The sequence below is a fragment of the Panicum virgatum genome, chromosome 7K (genome assembly GCF_016808335.1).
Source record: "Panicum virgatum strain AP13 chromosome 7K, P.virgatum_v5, whole genome shotgun sequence".
In the NCBI taxonomy this organism is placed as follows: Eukaryota; Viridiplantae; Streptophyta; class Magnoliopsida; order Poales; family Poaceae; genus Panicum; species Panicum virgatum.
In genome coordinates, this window is record NC_053142.1 from 25,545,179 (window position 1) to 25,567,496 (window position 22,318).

Genomic DNA, 22,318 nt, shown 5'->3' on the forward strand with positions numbered 1-22,318 from the left:
AATGAAATCATCACCAGGATTTTAAAAGTAATGGTGGGTCATCATATGACACGGTTAGTTGATGTCATAGATTCCCACCTATGCCACTTGATTTCAGTTGGAAGCTACAACGAACATCGGCTATGCCTCACTTTCTACAGCATTGAGAAATTATACGAGGAGGTCCCTCACTGCTCTTGTTGGTGATATGCAGAAGCAGCCTGTTGATTATATTAAGGATATTCTGAATAAGAGTTGAGAGAGATAAATAGGAAAGGATCATCAGGTGTTCACTTGGTAGGGATATGAAACTAATAAGCAAGTCATGTTTTATATCCTAGTAAAGTCAGACGGAAAAATTTCCGACTCCCACAATATGTATCTTGGTATATGGAAATCTTTATTCACTATAACTTAATACAACACAAGGCTCTTGCACTGTATATGTGGCTACCCTACCATAACACATCTAAACTACATGCTACCATACCACCTCCTACTTGATACTTTTTATGTCATGTTATGTCAAGAGAGGAGGAAGCACCTCTATTTATAGGTGCTCATGAGTGTTGTGCTGTTGCCATGCATGTAGCAACTTTCACACTCATCTTTACGTAAAATATGTATATTTAGAATTTTTCTCATTCTTATCTAACTATGCATAATATCTAATTCTAGAGAATTCTTATCTTGCCATAAAACATGACAACTCCTTTCTCTTGCTGTTTCTAAATTATTCTAGAACCTTCTCAAATATGCATTATTTTTTTATGGGAACAGGAGCAGCACGCCCCTACTGGATATATATTAAAATAAACAAAGAGGTTTCAAAATTACAAGAAAAGAAAACTAAAAAAATAGAAAGTGAAGGCAACAAGATAATCCTAAGAATCACATCACATTTGCAAGGCTAGTCACAACTCCATAGAAAGCATATGAGGTCTTCAAATTCACATAAAGATTATGATCATATATTCATACCCCCCCCCCCCAAAACACACACACACACACAGAGGTACTAAGTATAGCAAATAACATTAAGTACTGAATATGTAGAGGTTCAAGCTCTTGTTCTTCATGTACTCATAGACTAGGATTCGCTCGTTCCCATCCTGGCAGTAAGAAAGGAGCTGAAGAAGGTTGCCATGCCTGAGCTTTGACATCACTCCCACTTCTCTCGTGAAAGCATTATCGCCTTCATTAGTAAGAGAAGACTGTATGAGTCTCTTTACAGCAACTTTTCTACCATCAGGTAAATGCCCCTGGTGATTGTGCAACCTTAATGTCATGTTGCCGACTTTTTTGAACAGTAAAGTACAATACTTCGGTCCAAGATAAATGTTGCGACAGAATACGATTGATTAAGCACTGAAAACCATAATTAGTAGTACGAACCTCGTATACGATTCCAAATCCACCACGACCAATGATGTTGCTTTCAGAGAAATCTCCCGTAGCCTTCTTCAAACTAGACAGTTCAGAAGAAGGCACGGTCGGGGCAGGGGTAGTATGCTGAATAAAACCATCAGGGGTAGTTGGACCTGCAGGCAGAATAATGGCTTTGTTTGGTTTTGCTCTAGAAACTCAAGAAAGGATACTGTTTACAACTTTGACCACTAATTAAAAATATTAAATAAAGGCAGTTGGCAAAATTTTAGAGATTAGCATTGGAACTTGTCCTCCTTTTCTAATCTTAGATTCTGAATCAACATGGAGTACCTGTGTTTGAAGGTCTCCGGCGCCGGCACCTCCTAATCACAACCAGGACCAAGAAAGCAACAAGAAGAATCCCGACGAGGGAACCTACGGCACCAATGAAGGGGCCAGTAGGAAACGCGCGAGACCGTGACGGCGGCGGTGGCGGGGGCAGGGCCAGCGGCGGCGGTGGCGGGAGCTCAGACTCCGCCAGCCTCAGGTAGAGATCCTGCCCTCTGTCGACGTACCGCATGTCGAGCAGATGATCAGTCCACATGATGCAACCCCTGCCATCACCGCCGGCGCTGATGTCCGCAGCGGCGTAGGCCAGGCACGAGCAGTTGGCGAGGCACCTCGCCCTGCACTCCTCCACCGTGATGCCCGTATCCACCGACACGTTGGGCGTGTCCGGAAGCTTCACTCCTGACACCGGGCCCACCTCAATTCAAGGGTATTCAACTGAATACCCATTATTTTTAGCAAAAACATTTTGTATATATACTGTATTTCATGTATATAAATAAAAAAAATGAAAATTTCACCAATAACATGTCTGTCTTGTCTGTGCCTCCTCTCATTCAGGCCCATAAACGATAGTAAGTCCACCTCCTCTCCCTTCCCCGTCGGCTGACCCGAAGCCCACATAGCCCACACAGGCACCTAACTTGATTGGTGCCGTGGTGCGTGTTGCCTGCCGCTGCCGCTTCCTCTCTCCTGACTTCCCGAGTTGCAGCCGGCCAGCGGCCAGCGTGCCCACTCGCCAAGAACAGGCGGCGGATCCCTGTCAGCGGCCCCTACCGCGGACGAGGGATGGGCGGACGGCGGCGAACCGCAGCCAGGCCACCGTGGCTCCGACTCTCCGCTCGATGGGCGGCGGCACTAGACCACGAGCGCCACCTGCCTGCGGGCGGCGGCACTAGACCACCAGAGCCACCTGCCTGCAGCCCTGCACAGTGCTCAGCGCCACGCCCATGCGCCAGGACCACGCACGGCCCAATGCCCAGGGTCGCGTGGGCGGCCGGCGGCAGCACTGCAGGTCGGCAACAAGACATGGGTTATGGATACTACAAACTTGAGAAATTGTCTTGTTTTGTGAATAATAATTGCAATTGGTGAATACTTGTGAGCTTTTGATGAATTGATAGCTATGTAGTGAGGAAAACGTTTGTGATAAATTTATAGTGAATTTGTGCCAAATTTTTAAAGGAGAGTGCCAGTGCCATCACTATTTGATAAGTTTTTTTTCGAAAAAGCTGTTGTGTACCATGAAAGAGTAGCAGTGAATTATGTGCTATAAATCTATATATACTCCCTTTAGGCTGTCATGGAGCTTTAGGCTGTCATGGAAGGAGTACACTTTAGGCTGTAAAAAAAATAGCCTTTGAAAATTTTGAATACCCACACTTGTAATCCTGGGCCCGCCCAGCACGAACCCGTCCGTCGTGACCCCGCCGGCCGCACAGTTCAGCGCCACGTTCCGCTGGCATCTGCCGGCGATCCTCGACGGAGACGTCAGGCCGAACCCCCTGATGCATCCGCAGAACGCCGCCGCCGCCGCGCTGACGTTGCACAGGTTGAAGGCCCCGCACTTGCCGTAGGCGTCGCAGACGTCCCTGGGCCCCAGGTAGGTGGTTTGCCATGCCCGGCTGCTCGCGTCCCACACCAGGCGCCTCACCTCGCCGGTGTCCGTCAGCACGACGTAGGTGGCGGCGGCGCCGGGCTTGACGTTATGCCCGTAGGTCCCCTCCCGCGGGCTGATCACCATCTGGTACTCCAACAGGCCCTGCTGGTAGGCCAGCACCTCCGGGATGCCGCCGAAGCGCACGCCGTCCCAGGGGCCCGAGCGGAACGTCTTGACGCTGCCTTGCCACACGATGTTGTCGGGCCGCCCGCTGGTGTCGAGCACGCGGCGGAAGGCCCCCGGCGACGGGTCGGCGGCGGAGCGCCACGACGTGAGGTACCACTCGTCCCCGCTCGAGAAGTCCTTGCCCACCTTCATGCCGGACAGCATCACGTTGGAGGGGTGGGCGAAAGAGTGCCACAGGGCAGTGGTGCTGCCGGGGTTGCGCACGACTAGGTTGCCGATGCCGAGCAGCGTCGCCTCCACGGGAGATGTGCTGCTGGAGTTTGACGACCATGCGATCCGGCCGGAGCCGTCTAGGAGGAGAAGGCTCCCGGTGTCGCTGACCATAAGCACGCCGGAGTTGTCGTTGATGGGGCTCTCGCGGTTGGCCACCCAGCTGACGGCGTCACGGTGAACCAGATGCCGAGGTACCTCTTGGTTGACACCCCGGGGGAGAAGAAACCCATGGTGAATGCGCCGTTGGCCGAGACGATCGTCTCGTTGTCAGTGATGTTGCGGCCCTTGCTGAACGTGTCGGCAACGCCGCAGGCCCTGGGAGGAACTAGGATGAACGAGATGACGACAAGGCCGAGAAGGTGGCTGCAGGTTGTTGTCTCCATGGCTTAGTATGGCTCTTGCTAATAAGCGCCGAGCTAGACGTGGATGAGGAAGAAAGCTTAGAGCCGCAGGCATAATGCTTGGCAGCTGAAAGTTTTGTATGAAGACACTATTGTATTTAACTAATTATGGTGCTTATCTTACACAATTTTTTTTAAAAAAGAAACAAAGTACTTCAAGTTTTGAGTGAAGGGTAAGTGCCGAAGCCAGGTCGAACACATGACCTTTTATATGTTTTTCGTGGTTTGTAGCGTCTTGCATACTGGAATACCAACTCCGGCAGTCAATTGACCTTCATGCCGGACAGCATCACGTTGGAATGTTTTTCTTGGTTTGTAGCGCCTTGCATACTGCAAGATTTGAGACATTAAAATTCCAACTGGAATACCCGTAAAAAAAAATTCCAACTGGAATTGCAAGTCAATTGACTACTTGCAGCAGTTCTTTGAACGTATCCTGTTTGTTCTACGTTAGATATTTCTATTCTTTGGGCCCGGTCAGATGACATTCTAACAAGAATCCAACAGCGATTGACGTTTCACGACAGACATATGAGGTCGGTTTGTTTGGTTTTTATCAAGAACAGAGAGACAGAGTCAACTAACCTTATCATTGGTGGTATGTCAATAAACTAATTTTATTACAAACCGGTTTTCAATTTAAAATTTGACAGAAAATGTGACTTTTGGCACGTTAAGCGGCGGACTATGCCACAATATAATGCTTGAAAACATCACGATCAGATGAAGTTACAGGGGTATCATCAATCAACTACGCCTTAGTGAATGCGATCGGGTGCTCTAACCTAAAAAGGGGAGGGGGTGAATTAGGTTCTATTAAAATCTTAACCTATGGCTCCAACTAATTTGCACAAAATTTAAACTGAAACAAACTATCTAGATATACAACTACGGTTCTCCTTAGTGTGAAACCCTCATCCCAAAAGAGTTTTACAATCTATAGCCAATCCTAGTAAAATTCTACACTAAGAAAGTGAAGACATACAAGTTGCAATATGAAATACGGAAGCTTAAAGAGAAGGATGAGAGGAAGCAAACTCTTGACGCTAGAATTTATCCCGTGGTTTAGATTGCCACAAAGGCGCCCCTACATCCACGTTGTTGAAGCACTCACAAAGAGTATCGCTTTCCGGCAATCAAGTCTCTTCTGTGAACACAATCACGGTCAACTTGATCCCGATCTTCACTAAGGGAGATTGCCCACGAAGGAGGGGTCTCCGTCCCCCGCACAAAGTTGTCGACGCCGCTCCACACCAAGCCGGAGGGTCGTTGATGTGCCGGCGAGCCACCAATGCTCCAAGGAGGCCGGCGCACCGAAATACAAGTTTGGTTCACTTTAGAACCACAGCACAAGGATCTAAACCTTGCTTGATCACTCACTCAAGAGCTAACTTAGCACTAACACTCACAAAGCATGTGCTAAGGACTAAAGATTTGATCTCTATGCTCTTGGATGGCTTGGAGTTGTTCTTGGATGTGTGTGTGATGTCTTGGGACTACAGCAATCTTCAAATAGCCGGGGGAGCACATATATATAGGCCTCCAAGTCGAACTAGCCATTTGTAGCCGTTAGCAGCTTTCTGCGTAGGCATCGGAACTTCCGGTGCAGGGGTATCGGTTCTTCCGGTCACTCACAGCAACTGAAGTAGCCATTGGCTTCCTGACACAGTTGCAGCGACTCCAGGGACCATCGGTTAAACCGATGCATAAGGCATCGGTTAAGCCGGTCACACACAGCACCAGAACTAGCCGTTGGACCTCCCACTTCTGCTGACGTCATTGCACCGACGCTATGCTCCGATGCACCATCGGTTAAATCGGTGCCGAAGACTTGGCTCCTGGACACTTGACATCGTCTCTGGAACATAGTACGTTGAATGCACCGATGCTTGACTTGACACCGTCGGTTTAACTGATGCTTCACTTCTTTCTTCACTTGATCTTCAGAGGCGCTCAGTCTTGCACCAATGCCAAGGCGTCGGATCTTCCGACAACCATCGGATGCACCGATGCTATAGGTATCGGTTCTTCCGGTGCTACTGATTTTAGTAGAACTCGTTCAATTCAGCATTTCTTTGAGTTCTTTCTTCGTGTTTCATCCCTGGGATCTAGAAACGTTTACTTAATAAAACTATTAGTCCCATTGATTGCATTGTTATACGATCACCAAAATCACTCGAAATAATATAAATGGTGCCATGTTGTTACAATCTCTTCCTTTTTGGTGATTGATGACAACACAATCAAACCAATCATAAAATTTGCAAAAATTAACAAATTTAACCGCTTACACTCGGTTGGATGTTTACCACCATCTAATGATGGTTTGGCTTCCCCCTAAAACCATGATTCCCTCTTTGTTCCTCCCCATTTTTGCTACTCCTCTATCATATGTTGACTTGATCCACTTGGCATTTCTTCCTCTTTGGAATATACTTTTCCTTCTTGGGAACATCTCTCCCCTTTTATGGGGAACATGCCTTGCTTTGATCCACATCTCTCCCCCTTTGGAATCAAATCACCTAAAAGATCTTGTACCTAAAAAGGTCTTGCAAAACAATATAGCTCAAGAGAAGATTAATAGTCTAGGGAGTTTGTTTCATGACTCATGATCCAAAGGTATGATATCAATGAAGATACCAATTGAAAATTTACTATGGTGGATCACAAAATCACAAAACTAATATGACAGGAGCTAAGTTTTCCACAAGTGTGTACACAAAATGATAATGTGAAAATTAAGTGCACAACTAGATGTTTCATCAAAAAGGCTTAGAACATATCATGTTTGGAGGTAACTTTATAAAAACAAAGATTTGACAAAGATACCAATTGAATGAAATTAGAACCTTGCATAACTCCGGGGGTCCTTTGTTTACCTTGCATGTACCAATTAAGAGTGACTTGTCACAATTGAAGCCTTTAGAAGATGAGCACTTGGTACACCAAAATTAAGCAAATGTATGAGCACATAGCCTATGAACTTAGATATGAGCATTTAAGTTCAATAGAGCATGGCTCAAAATGCATGAAGCACAAATTATCTAATCACTCTTATAGAGTTGTTTGTTCATATTGAGCATGAATAACATTTTCTTAGAGTGTTAACTCCTTCGTGAGACTACAAAAGATAAACTAGCAAACATATTAGTCTCAAAATCACAAACCATAGGATGAACTCCCCCTAAATGTATGCATTTAGTGTTTGAATCACCAAGCATATGTATACACATCGTTTTGACAATAATGGGAAGTTTACCCTATAGCTTGTGCTCATAGTACACATATGAAATACATTTCTCATGAGGTCCATGTACCACGAAGAGTAAACTTGTGTAGCTTTCTACACACTTACCAAACTATGTAGGTTGCTCATGGGTTAGAATCATAACACAGGCAACCCACCATATATAACACTAGAAGATGCAAAACATGCAAATATCCTAACAAGAGCAATGGAGTTACATGATGCTTAAATTAAAATCTAGCTACTATTATCTTATGGGGGACTTGGGCAACAAATATCCAAGTTGTGAGTTTAGCTTGTTTTGGCTTGAATCTTCACTTCAACTTTTAAGCTAAGCCTCCAAATCCCCCGAAGCTGTTTTTTGGATTTAAGTCTTCTTTTGAACCCACACCATTTGAGGCCCCTTCAAGTTCGTGATGATGTCCTTGGGCTCCCAAATGGAGTGGTTCCAACTCCTTTCCTTCTTCCCAACCTTGTGAGCAACCATCTTGTCATTGGTCTTTTTTTTATCACATAGGAGGTGATATTGCTTTTGTTCCTCCGGTTGGCCTTGGGGTAGATGAGAGAACTCTTGATTGTGAGCTTCTTCTTGTTCTTCTCATCCGGAAGCTTCTTCCTTGGTTGAGGGCACTTGTTGGACTTGTGGCCTTCTTTGTGGCACTTGGAGCAAGTCACGGTGGACCCCGTCTCAAGCTTCTTCACCATGTCTTCACGATTATTTTGAGAAGGTTGGACATTGCTCTCTATGCCTTTGTCCTTTAATCTATACAAGTTCTTCATGAGCCTTTTTACTTCTTGCTTGAGTTCATCATTCTCCTTAGCAATGATATCGTCACATGATTCTACAATAACATTCTCATTGCATTTCTCATTGCAAGGGTTAGAGCAAGATTCATCAATTAAATCAATGCAAGAAGTTGAAGCATCTACCCTAGAGATAGGAATAGCACACGAGATAGTTTGCTTCATTTCCAAAGAGTCGTTAGTATCATTAATGCTCTCAAGTTTTAATTTGAGCCCTTCATGCTCCTTGCTAAGCAATTTCAATTTGCACAAGAAATTTTCATAATTTGTAGCAAGAGAAGCATTTAGATCATTGAGAGCATTAAGGTTTTTAATTTCCTTTGATTGTTTCCTAATGACTTTTTGGTGTTCATGAATTAAGTCAAGATGTTCATCAATTGAAGGAGAGTCGGAGTCATCATCACTTACATTGCTATCCATACCTTTGGCCATAAAGCAAGTGTTGGATGATGATCCCATGCGGGTGGTGAATTTCTTGTTTGATTCATCACTTGAATTTGCACTTGATTCTTCACCACCGCTTACCCATTCACCAAATATGGCATATGATTCATGCTTTAGCTTCTTCTCCTTCTTTTGCTTGTTCTTCTTGAACTTCTTCTCAACCTTCATATGTTGATGGTGAGGCCTATTTTTGAGGAAGACCATATACCCCATTGAGTTGAAGTTCTTCATGCATTTGTTCATCTTCTTTACTTGCTTGTAGAGATTGGAGTTCATTGGATCTTTATTATCACTTGAGGAGCTTCTTGCATCCTCTTCTTCCCCATCACTTGAGCTACCTTTGATGGTCATTTTCTTCAATTTCTTGAGTTGCTTGCATGCAAGTGCGCTATGTGTTGGTAAAGAAGATGGCGCCTTTATCTTGATGTCATTGCGTAACTCATAGGCGATCATCTTGTTGAGGATTTGATTTTGTGTCAATGTGTTGAGCTCTTTCTCATAAAGACTTGTGGTCACCAAATCATAGTCCCGCATTCGGAGTGAGTGAAGGATCTTGCGAATGAGTTCCAAATCTTCAATTTGCTTCACACCTAAAGAATTAATCTCATTCACAAGAGTATTCAATCGTGAGTACATGGATTCGGCATTCTCATCATTAAGTTGTTTAAAGCTATTAAGCTTATCAATAAGAACATGATATCTTTTATTGCCAACATCCTCTGTGCCCTCATAGTTCTCAATGATAGTCTTCCATATCTCTTCAGCATTTTCACAAGAATAAACACGATTGAACACATTATCACTAAGAGAAGATAAGATTATGCATTTACCGGTGACATCATGTTGCTTCTCATGTTGAACATTATATTTTACATCTTCACTCACAACTCTCTAAACATTCAACCCCGTTGCTTGGAGATGGACTTGCATTAAAATCTTCCATCGTTGGAAGCCCGTGTCGTCGAACCGTGGAGCAGGTCTAAAAGGATCCATCCTTTCCCCCTAAGAGCTAACTCACTAGGCGGTGAAGCCTACTGATCTAATGAGCCGGTAAACACAAATTTGCCAATGAAATTGGCTTTCTTTGTGAGAGAAGTGAGAACCTGGCTCTGATACCAATTGAAAGCGATCGAGTGCTCTAGCCTAAGAGGGGGAGAGGGTGAATTAGGCTCTATTTGTGCTAAGGACTAAGGATTTGATATCTATGCTCTTGGATGGCTTGGAGGTGTTTTTGGATGTGTGTGTGATGCCTTGGGACTCCAGCAATCTTCAAATGGCCGGGGGAGCACATATATATAGGCCTCCAAGTCGAACTAGCCGTTTGTAGCCGTTAGCAGTTTTCTGCGTAGGCATCGGAACTTCCGGTGCAGGCGCATCGGTTCTTCCGGTCACTCACAGCAACTGAAGTAGCTGTTGGCTTCCTGACACAGTTGCAGCGACTCCAGGGACCATCGGTTAAACTGATGCATAGGGCGTCGGTTAAACCGGTCACACACAGCGCCAGAACTAGCCGTTGGACCTCCCACTTCTGCTGACATCATTGCACCGACGCTATGCTTCGATGCACCATCGGTTAAACCGGTGCTGAAGACTTGGCTCCTGGGCACTTGACATCGTCTCTGGAATATAGTACGTTGAATGCACCGATGCTTGACTTGACACCGTCGGTTCAACCGGTGCTTCACTTCTTTCTTCACTTGATCTTCAGATGCGCTCAGTCTTGCACCAATGCCAAGGCGTCGGTTCTTCCGGTGCTACTGATTTTAGTAGAACTCGTCCAATTCAACGTTTTTTTGAGTTTTTTCTTCGTGTTTTGTTTTGTTTGGCCTTTTTTACTTCATCTCTGGGATCTAGAAATGTTTACTTAACAAAACCATTAGTCCCATTGATTGCGTTGTCATACGATCACCAAAATAACTCGAAATAATATAAATAGTACCATATTCGTTACACTTAGCTTGGCAAGCAAAAACTGGTTGCGTCGTAAAACAAAGAATCTAAAACGAAGGCAATACATCACAGAAAAAAAAACATATGAACTGACAAGCTTATAACTACTCGTGCTTCCTGAAAAGTGAGTTGTAGCTTGTTTCATTCCTTTGTTTAGGTGTAGCAGTTTAGTTTCCTCGAATATTATGGCACAATGGTTAACTTTTTTATAGTGGTAAATATGTGACTTAATTGATGACTTGCTACTACATAGATGATAGAACAACAGTACACCTAGATGCAGCACTGCTTACAAAAAAAACAGTGCAGTGTGGCGCGCCATTTATCAAGATTTATCTAGGCTTATAAATAAATCTATAGCTTAGTCATACATGATTCAATAATCATAAAACTTTTACTACAGCTCAATTATATAATGATTAACCCCACCATAAAAGTTTCACCATAATTGGACGACGGAAACTGTAGCTATAAATTAATTATAGAAAAATATATATCTAAAGCTACAATAGAAAAATTATACTAAAGTATACCATATAATATGATCACCGCGTAGATCTACTCATGTGGAGTCCAACAAAATTGAATTTTCCATTTTATGATTTACTATAATTTTTTAAAAATTCAGTCAAAATAAACAGAAAAAGAAAAAGAAAAAAACTGCTGCAACCTCATCCTCAAACCGCTCAGAGAGGTCATGTGAACAGTTTTACGAGTTTGAAGAGTCTAGACGGACGATTTCATTATTCAGGAAGAAAAAGCCGATTCTGCCCAAAGTTGAAGAACGCAAAAAAAAATCCTTAAAAAATAGGCTCGGAAAATTCGTACCCAATATACAGAGTATAGAGATGAGAGGAGAGTCCACTGGGGTTCCTATCTATCTTGTGGAAGATAGATAAAACATCTATTTTTAAAGCCCACTTTGGCTCATTTATCTGCTGCAAATATATTCAACATTTTAATAGAATTAACTCAATATTTTGTTAAACATATTCAACATTTAATTTTCAAAATGTTGAAACTGTAAAGATAAAATGTTGAAATTGAAAACACGAAATGTTGTAAATGCTAAAATAAAAATATTTGAGGTTTCTTCTCCGACGAGCTTCTTCGACGGCGGCGTGCGCGGGCACAGCGCGCGACACAGCAGCGGCTGCAGCAGCGCGCAGTGCCGGCAGCAGCAGCCCAGCGGGCAGCGCAGCAACAGCACAGCAGCGGTGGCAGCCGCGCAGCACAGCAGCGCAGCAGCGCGGCAGCGGGCAGCACAGCAGCGCCAACAGCATAGCAGCAGCACAGAAACGCGGTGGCATAGTAGCGCGGCAGCAGCGGCACGCGGCGGGCAGGCGCGCGGCGGCGGACGACGGGTGAATGCGGTGCTTGCGACCGGCGGCGGGGCGGCGGCACATCCCGAGAAAGGGAGTAGGAGGAAGGAGAAAGCTAGGGTTGAGGAGATCTAACGGTTGAGGTGATTTGCACGAATCTCAAATATTGAAAGGTGGGGAAGGAAAAATCTTCCGAATCCGAAAGATATATAGAATTTGCGGAGTCCACTCGGCTAGGATGGACCTACTTGCACTTAGGCTTCGCACGGCCCATTCTGTAGTTCTATCTCAGCCTTCACGGGCTGTAGCGCCCTTTTGAGTTTTGAGACAGAATCGGCCCAACTCTTGCCAACTGAAAGAGAGTTCGTGGCTGAAAATGTCCCTACTCCTATATGAGTTCGTCCCGGACTGGCCGTCGTCATCACTCACCTTGGGTCAATGCCCGCTGCTCCCCGCCGTGTTGCCGTGATCCATGCAAGTGTGTCCAAGTGGAGTTCTCTTTCTGCTAGGAGCTCTTATTCTCCCATGCACCGGTTCCTCATGGCTTCCTGGTCGACAGCGCACGCGTCATTTTCCAACCGTCGCGTACTTGTGAATCACTCAAATTTTCGACGAAACGTTGGAGCAAGGGTACTGATGAAGTGACGATCTGCTCGGCGAGGTCAAGTAATTTTTAATGGAAGGGCTTTCTGGTTCACGCTGTCTTTGTAGAGTAATGATGAGACTGCGACGACAGGAATAGATAGATGTCTCGAAGAGAGCTAGACAAAGTCAGCATTATTCCTTCCAAGTTTCCAAGCACCGGCAAGAAGATATTACAAGATTCGTGTGAATGTGTGATTTTTTTTCGAAAACGGTACGGTGTGATCTAATGTTATTCCAACCTATGTTTCCTTCTCGGGAACATATTAGGTGCAAACCAACCTCTCCGTGCAAACTATGTAAACTTCAATCTGGACCATCGGATCAACATACAAGGGAAGGGGCGTAGGGAGGTGGGAGGGGGATTTGCAAAAGTGTGATTACCCAATCTAAGGGCAGGTCCAGATTGTAAAATTATTCAATTCCCCATGCCTCTTGAATGTTGATCTGATAATTCAGACTGAAGTTTCTATAATTTGCACAGAAAGATTGATTTGCACCTAATATGTTGCCTTCCTTCTCTGATATAAAATGTGGTAATCAAGTCTGATCCTCGTCTTGCCTACTCACGTCACGAGGGTCGAGGGCGATCCCGATCGCGGCCCACAGGCTGAGCTATCGCATCGCAGGCATCATAGTAAGTTCAGAGTTCAGACTGATGGTTTTGATTTGGAATTGGAACAAGACACCCTCTGTCACGATTGGCTGGACCGCTCTGGACACGGGCACTGAAGATGCAGCTAATTAACCCAGTCGATCTGGTTTTCATTTCCCTGGGGGCAGGGCGCTAGTTGCCGTTGAACTCTGCATCTTTACTTGGCTGGGGCCTGTGGATGCCCTATGCTTGACAAAGCAAGAAAGGGCTAATGGATGTGACCTCACTTGACATAGCAGTTGGCAGTCACGTATCGCCCATGAGCAGCCTAGCTTCTTTGCCCATCTTACAACTTATCCATCCAGGACCAAGTAAGTTACTCGTAAGATGGTCACCGCGTGTGCACGATCAGGATGCCATTTTCTTCCGCACAACCAATGGAAAGTAGTGAAGCAGCAATGTTTGTGAGCTTTTAGACTGCTGATATATAAAGCTCTGTCCAGTGAGAGTGAGACCGGGAGCCTTCTTGTGCAAGGGCGAGCATCTGGCAACTGGCCTCATCCATTATGGAGGCACCAACAACCAGCAGATTTCCCAACCAGCATCTCGCCATGATTTTCCCCGTGCTCTTGATGTTTCTCAGAGCCTCGGCCGCTGCCGTCGCATCTGACACGCTCAACACCGGCGGCAACATCACCGACGGCGAGACGCTGGTCTCGGCCGCCGGCTCCTTCACCCTGGGCTTCTTCTCCCCGACCGACGTGCCAGCCAAGAGATACCTCGGCATCTGGTTCACCGCGTCCCCGGACGATGTCTGCTGGGTGGACAACCACGACGCCCCGCTCAGCAACACCACCTCCGGCGTGCTGGAGATCGCCGCCACGGGGATCCTTCGCCTTCTCGACGGCGGCTCTGGCCAGACCGCGTGGTCTTCGAACACAACGAGATCTGCTCTTGCCGTGGCGCGGCTGCTCGACACCGGCAACCTGGCCGTGCGCGAGCAGAGCGGCGACGGCGCCGGCGCCGTGCTGTGGCAGTCGTTCGATCACCCGTCCAACACCTTGCTCGCCGGCATGAGGCTCGGCGTGGACCCGCGGACTGGCACCGAGTGGTCGCTCACGTCGTGGCGCGCGCCCAACGACCCGGCGCCGGGCGACTGCCGCCGGGTGATGGACACCAGGGGCCTCCTGGACTGCGTCTCGTGGCAGGGCAGCGTCAAGAAGTACCGGACGGCGCCCTGGAACGGCCTCTGGTTCAGCGGCGTCCCGGAGATGGCGTCCTACTCGGAGCTCTTCTCCAACGAGGTGGTCGTCCACCCCCGACGAGGTCGCCTACGTCTTCAACGCCACGGCCGGCGCGCCCTTCTCCCGGCTCGTGCTGAACGAGGTCGGCGTGCTGCAGCGGCTGGCATGGGACCCGGTCAGCCGTGTCTGGAACACCTTCGCGCATGCGCCGAGGGACGTCTGCGATGACTACGCCATGTGCGGCGCCTTCGGGCTGTGCAACGTGAACACGGCATCCACGCTCTTCTGCAGCTGCATCGCGGGGTTCGGCTGTAACAAACAGCACTATTTATGTCATTTCGAGTGATTTTGGTGATCGTATAACAACGCAATTAATGAGACTAATAGTTTTGTTGAGTAAACATTTCTAGATCCCATGGATGAAATAAAAAGATCATACAAAGCAAAATACGAAGAAAAAACTCAAAGAAACGCTGAATTGGACGAGTTCTACTGAAATCAGTAGCACCGGAAGAACCGATGCCTACAGCATCGGTGCATCCGATGGTTGTCGGAAGTTCCGACGCCCTGGCATCGGTGCAAGTCTGAGCACCAAATGGAGATCAAGCGAAGACCAAGTCAATATAGCCAGGTCACCGGTTGAACCGACGGCGTCAAGATAGGTATCGGTGCATTTAACGTACTTTGTTCCAGAGACGATGTAGAATGCGCAGGAGCCACGTCTTCAGCACCGGTTGAACCGGCGGTGCATCGGAGCAACCCATCGGTGCAATGACGTCAGTAGAATAAGGAGGTCCAACAGCTAGTCCAGAGGCTGTGAGTGACCGGTTTAACCGACGCCTAATCATCGGTTAAACCGAGGGTCCTGCAGCGTGTCAGAAAGTCCAACGGCTAGTCCTGTTGTTTGTGAGTGACCGGTTGAACCGACGCTACCCAATGCAGATGCATCGGTTCAACCGGTGATTTGCTGTTTTCTGCTGACCGTTGGAGCAACGGCTACAGGATTTGGTGGCCTATATATACACCTCACCCTGGCCATTTTGAGTTTGCTGAAGACCCAAGACATCACACACACCCAAAAACATCTACAAGCCATCCAAGAGCATAGAGATCAAATGCTTAGTCCTTAGCACAAACTTTGCGAGTGTTAGTGCTAGGTTAGCTCTTGAGTGAGTAATCAAGCAAGGTTTAGATCCTGTGCTGTGGTTCTAGAGTGAACCAAATTTGTATCTCGGTGCGCCGGCATCCTTGGAGTCTTGGTGGCTCGCCGGCAAGTCAACGACCCTCCGGCTTGGTGTAGAGCGACGTCGACAACTTTGTGCGGGGGACGGAGACCCCTCCTTCGTGGTCAATCTCCCGTAGTGAAGATCGGGATCAAGGTGACCGTGATTGTGTTCACGGAAGAGACTTGATTGCCGGGAAGCAATACTCTTAGTGAGTGCTTCAACAACGTGGACGTAGGAGCGTCTTTATGGTAATCCGAACCACGGGATAAATTCTCGTGTCGAGAGTTTGCTTCCTCTCATCCCTCCTGTTTAAAGTTCCGCATTTCATATTGCAACTTGTGTGCCTTTTTCTTAGTTTAGTATCTTGATATGATTGCCTATAGGTTGCAAAACTTTTTTTGGATGAGATTTTAACACTAGAAGAACCATAGTTGCACATCTAGATAGTTTGATTTAGTTTAAGTTTTGTGTAAACTAGTTGGAGTCATAGGTTAAAATTTTAAGAGTGTCTAATTCACTCCAGTTTGATTTAGTTTAAGTTTTGTGTAAACTAGTTGGAGTCATAAGTTAAAATTTTAAGAGTGTCTAATTCACTCCTTCTTCCTCTTAGGCTAGACCACCCGATCGCTTTCATCGGCCCCGTGAACCCTTTGCAGTGGTCCATGCGGGAGTCCGGCGGCGGGTGCCGGAGGAACGTGCCGCTGGAGTGCGGCAACTTATGACTACGGACGGGTTCATGGTGGTGCGGGGGGTGAAGCTGCCGGACACCGACAACACGACGGTGGACAGGAGCGCGACGCTGGACCAGTGCAGAGCGAGGTGCTTCGCCAACTGCTCGTGCGTGGCCTACGCCGCTGCCGACATCCGGGGAGGAGGCGCTGGCAGTGGCTGCGTCATGTGGACGAATTACATTGTTGACGTCCGGTACGTAGACAAGGGGCAGGATCTATACGTGAGGTTGGCAAAATCTGAATTTGGTAAGCATAAGTTACAGACTGTGAAAATTGAATTATGAGCGAATTAATTTTCTTGATTTCAAGGCTACCATTGATGTTTTCCTGTGCAACGCATTGCTTCAGCTAAAGAGAAGAGGATGGATGTGGCAAGAATCGTGCTTCCCATTCTGGCGTCTGTGCTTGCACTTACGGCCGCATGCCTGTACCTTGTTTTGATATGCAGGCTTAGAGGTAAAGCTACTTCACTATTCAGAATGATCAGATTGCAATGTTCCGGATCGATGTACTACCTACTACCAACAGACGATACTGAATGATGTTTCTGTTAGGCCAACGTCGAAACAACAATATTATTCAGAAGAAAGAGATTCTAGGTGATGAAAACCTGGAGCTTTCTTTCCTCTTAATAAAAAATGCGCTCAGGCGAAAGAAAACCTAAAGCTTCCATTTGTAAGCTTTGAGGATATTGTTACTACAACAGATAATTTTTCTGAAGCCAATATGCTTGGACAAGGCGGCTTTGGAAAGGTTTATAAGGTGTTGAATAATTAGGCAATTGTCTGATTAAATTCTGAAATAAATAAATCATGAATATGTCTAGAACTAGTATGAACAACCCCATCATACTAGTAGCAAGACGCAGAAGAATCATGATCTCAGAAAACATGATTAAACACTGAATTAAATAGCAGTGTACGTACTGAGCTTTTGCCTTCGGGAAGACGAACGGCGCTGACAGGATGACGGTGGTCGTACGAACAGAGTGCAGCAGACGTCGCAGGCGACGATACGCCGCAACACCAGACTTGGATGGAGGACGAGCCGTGGCGAAGATCGTGGAGCAGTCGCGCCAGGCGCTTCCCAAAAATCTTATTCGCCCTCTCCCGGTGCAGGATCCCAAGAGCGAAAGGTTCCGGAGATCTGCTCTCCCGTTCGCCGGTGCACGCTGGCGCTCGGGATGGAGAAGATTACAGCAGCGGCGCAGTAGCGAGAGAAGGCAAAACCCTAACTCCGAATAGATTTTCTTATGAATTCCCAAACCTAGGGGACTCCACGTATAGCAATCTATGGTGCACTTTTTCATGAGGAAGGTGGTCCGTATTTATTGGGAGGAAAATCTCCTACACCCTCGTCCATTAGCAATACGGGACTAATAGATGGTGTACCTCCTCTTAGCGCTAATGGGCCTTTGAGATTTATTAGAATTATTTATATGGGCCAAGCCCATAAATCTAACATAAGATAATAAAAAATATTTTCCATAATGCTAGTATGAAATATGTGGCACTGCCTTCTTTTTTTTTTCTTTGAAAGGCTCTCCCTGCGCGGTCTTCTTTGGAGACCAGATGCAGGGCGGGGGTTCCGCCGGCTCAGCTCCTCCCTTGGAGCTTTCACCACTGGGCAATTCACTGCCTTTTCAGTTTACGAATGATTGAACCATGCAGGGTATGCTGGACGAGAACAAAGAAGTTGCAATCAAAAGGCTTGGTCAGGGTTCTGGACAAGGCGAGGAATTCACAAATGAAGTTGTTCTGATCGCTAAGTTGCAGTATAGAAATCTCGTCAGACTTCTTGGTTGCTGTATTCATGGAGATGAGAAGTTGTTGATTTACGAATATTTACCAAACAAAAGCTTGGATTCCTTCATTTTTTGTATGTTTCAGTCTCTCTCTCCTTTTAATTTAAAAAATGGAGAGTAGCCATTGTTACTGCTGCAGTTTCGTGTTTACTTATAAGATAACTGCAGATTCTGCAAGTAAAAAAGTGCTTGATTGGCCAACAAGGTTCAAGATAATCAAAGGAATATCAAGGGGACTTCTTTACCTCCACCAGGATTCTAGATTGACGATAATTCACAGAGATCTCAAGCCAAGCAACATACTGTTGGATGCAGATATGAGCCCTAAGATATCAGATTTCGGTATGGCAAGAATCTTTGGACGAAACCAGCATGAAGCAAACACTAATCGAGTTGTTGGGACATAGTGAGTAGTCCACACACCTCACTGTTAAAATTTAGTCTTTATTTACCTGCACATAATTCAATTTTTTTATATCACTTAGTACTAACATTTTTCTAAACAGTGGTGACATGTCTCCTGAGTATGCAATGGATGGTGCCTTTTCTGTCAAGTCTGATACATACAGCTTTGGTATCATACTTTTGGAGATTATAAGCTGTTTGAAGATTAGTTTAACTCACATTACGGACTTCCCAAATCTATTAGCTTATGTAAGTACGGTAGCATGCTTGAAATTTTCACGATGCGACAAGTTTTACTGATATCTTATGAAATTGATTTAACGGGTACAGGCTTGGTGCTTATGGAAAGAAGGAAAGGCCATGAATCTGGTGGACTCATCCCTTCTTGGGAGTTGTTCACCAAATGAAGCTTTGAGGTGCATCCACATATATAGGACTCTTGTGTGTGCAAGACAATCCAAATAGTAGGCCGCTCATGTCGTCGGTGGTGTTCATGCTAGAGAATGAAACTATAGCACTTTCGGTCCCAAAACAGCCTGTTTACTTCTCAGAGGTATTCTGAAGCCCAAGAAACAGGAGGAAACACTAGTAGCTCTATGAATAATATGGACCTGACAGTGTTAGAGGGACGCTAGATGGTTGTATGTGTAAATAATTTCCTTTTTAGCAGATTTGCTGCATCCCTTATTCGGTGCAACTATATGTATTAAGAATACGTCTGAATAAAAACAGGTATTGTTACACCCTAAAATATTTAATTTTAGGATGTGATTATCTTTTAGAATGTTCTCACCCATCTTTAGTATTTACGAGAATTTTTTCAGATTTTTCTGGCGATTATTCTCATATTTCCTGAGAGCTAAATCCATTTATTGGAAAGCTCTAAAATCTTTTCACGAGTCCCAAGTATTTTACTTGGACTTATCGTGCCCCAAACTGTGTTCTGGGATTTTCCCGAGAATCTTTGAATCTTCGAAATATATTTTTAGGGTTTAAAATATTTATCTAGATTTCTTTTAAGCCTAGAAATATATTCAAAAAAATAATAAAGTCCTTTTTCTTTTCTTCTTGGGATGGATTCAACTCGTTTCGGTCCAATCCAACCTAAGCCATAAATTTGTTCCATCGACGAAAAGTAAATCAAAAGCTTCTCGTTGTTGTACCGAAACGTATGTTCGCCTTTTTGCCTTTTCTTTCCAAAGTTTAGTAGTTCGTTGAAGCTAGCTGATTCACAATCACCGTCGATCGTTTTCCTTCACCAAGTTAGAGTTATCCAGAAGTTTTCCTATGAGATGATGAAACTTCAAAGCACGTTTCCCTTCTCTATCTTTTCCTCATTCTAATACTCTTAATTTCACATCATAGTCGAACTGTTCCGCTATATCACCATCCACCCTTTTTACTTTGTCATATTCAATGCCCTAAAATGTTCGTTCAGGTTCCCTGTTCTCTAATCTTTCTCCAGAATCAAATTATGCTCAAAACAGAGACTTATCTCGTTTTGATGTTTTTCGGTGATACTGTGTTATCATCAACTCCGATGACCAACACCGTGGATCTAAAACCTGGCACCCGACTCGATCTACCTCGGCTACGATACTTTTTCTCTCCGCGACTCTATTTCTATCCATCGTCCCGATTTAATCTCTACTTTTTTTTTGTAATGTGTGTGCCATGACTAGCTGACCGAGTTCGGTACGACCCCGCGTGCCTGACCTTGCCCACAAACCACCTACAGGCCAAACTAGTTGGTCGTCCGTGCCGTTTTGGTTTCATGTGACAATGGATGGCTCACGTTGTTGTTCTCGGCATGTCAATCCCGTCAATCTGCTTCGTGAAGTTTCATTGTGCTCGATCAGTCTCCCTTTCTTTCTTCGGTTCATGCTCTCGTACGACTCGTTCGGCTTCGCTAGCCTCTTTTTCCTCTACTCTTTCTTTTGCGTCAGCTCGATCGCTATGTTGTTCGACCTAAGACTGAACCCACTTCGGCCCCACCCCCGAACGAACTCGTTTCATTGTAGTTTGACCCGAGCCGCACCTGCAAGCTGCCCTGACCCTCGATCGAGCCCTGCCAGGGCACGGCATGGTGCCGCAGCTGCTTTGGTGTGCGTGCCAAACCAGGCCATCGTGTGCCCCTATAAAAGCCGGCCATCCCAGGCCCGTGTGCCCTACCTGACTCGCGGGCCTCTCCTTGTTCCCTGTGCGCCGCCGCTAGACGCACCAACGCCAGCGCCGCCGCTCGCCTGGCCGCGAGGCCGAGACTCCCCACGACCTCCCATGCGCCTGCACGCCGCCCCATCCCATGCGCCGATGCACTCCCTCTTGCTCCTCTCCTGCACAGCCACGGACGTTTCCTCCCCTGCACGCGACTCCCCGTGCCTCCTCCCTGCCGCGCGTGCCAAAGGGGCGAGTGCCCAGCCCTGCATGCCGTGGTCGCTCCCCCTGCGCATGTCACCTGATGCCCAGCGTTGCCAGGTCTGCAAGCCCCTGTGCGCCGCTGCCAGGAACTCGTGGAGCAGTGCACCGCCACCAAGCACGAACAGAGCCGCCGCCTCTCCTTTCGGTTTCGGTTCCAAAAGCCTCGATCCATCTCCGCCATGGGTAAACGGTAAAATGGATTCCCCTCGATCTCCTCTCTCTATTCCCCATCATCCCGCGCTCTCCCGTGATGGATTCCCCTCGATCTCCTCTCTCTATTCCCCATCATCCCGCGCTCTCCCGTGCCCTGGAATGGTGGGAATTTGTGATACAGTGCCCGCTAGTTCTCCATCAGGGCTGTTTCGATCTTTTGCAATTTGGTCTCTATAAAGTTCTGTATTTTTTGTAGATTCGTTTGAGTCTACAAAAATTTGCAGAAAACTCTCTAGTAGATTAGATCTTTTCAGCCTAGCCCTAGTCCTATCTTTTGCAGATCTAACCCTGACTTTTGATTTATTTGCGAGCTCAGTTTTCTGAGTCTTGTAAAAATCTGCAGCTAGCCCTTGACATCTTTAGTTAATCACAACTAGGTCCTTGCAGCCTAGTTTATCCCATAGTTTCCACATTTATGAGCCGTTTCGATCCATTTTTGTTGCGTTAGATTTGTTTTAGTGTAAGCTATCGTGTTGAAGCATTGTTGTATCATAGTTCTTGTTTTAAAATTAAATATATATTTAATTTGATTAATATTCTATCACCTACTTTTCCTAATTAAAAGCTAATTAGATGTTTACTCCGGTTTTCATAATTTATGTTAACTTGATTAATATCAACCCATATGTGTTTGTAATTTAATTTGCTAGTTTAACATGAATCATATAAAGTTGTGTGTTTAGATGCTCTCACAAGTTTCTTTCAAATTAATTGTTTAATTAGTGTAATTTCTACATAGACAATTAGGTATAAAGTCTGACTAAGTTCAACTTGGCCTTTGCAAATAAAAATATAATATGAGTTAATTATAATTCAGGATTTTTTTTAAATATCCTTCATATCTAGAAATAAAATAAATGAAGCTTATAGTTTTTTTGTTTTCTTTTATAATTCAAATCTTTTAATAGTTGTTTCTTTTCAACCCTAGCTTCGTTTTCCGCGTTTCTTGCACTCTCGTAACCGTAGCAGCGAACCCTATCGTTTAGTACGCTCATTTAAAGCTTTTCTTTTGTTTGGTTTGCTGTTCTTAGTTGTGTTTGTTGTTTGCTTTGTATGGATGCTCGTTCATTGCTTCAAGTAGAAGAATCGTTGTTCGAAGATTGAAGAATCAAGAATTT

General features: G+C 45.6%; 2 pseudogenes; one reads left to right on the forward strand and one right to left on the reverse strand.

Annotated features, from left to right (window-relative positions):
• Positions 1-1,640: 1,640 nt before the first annotated feature.
• Positions 1,641-4,179, reverse strand: LOC120640049 (annotated as a pseudogene).
• A 9,161-nt stretch (positions 4,180-13,340) lies between these two features.
• LOC120640631 lies at positions 13,341-19,350 on the forward strand (annotated as a pseudogene).
• The last annotated feature ends 2,968 nt before the right edge of the window (positions 19,351-22,318 follow it).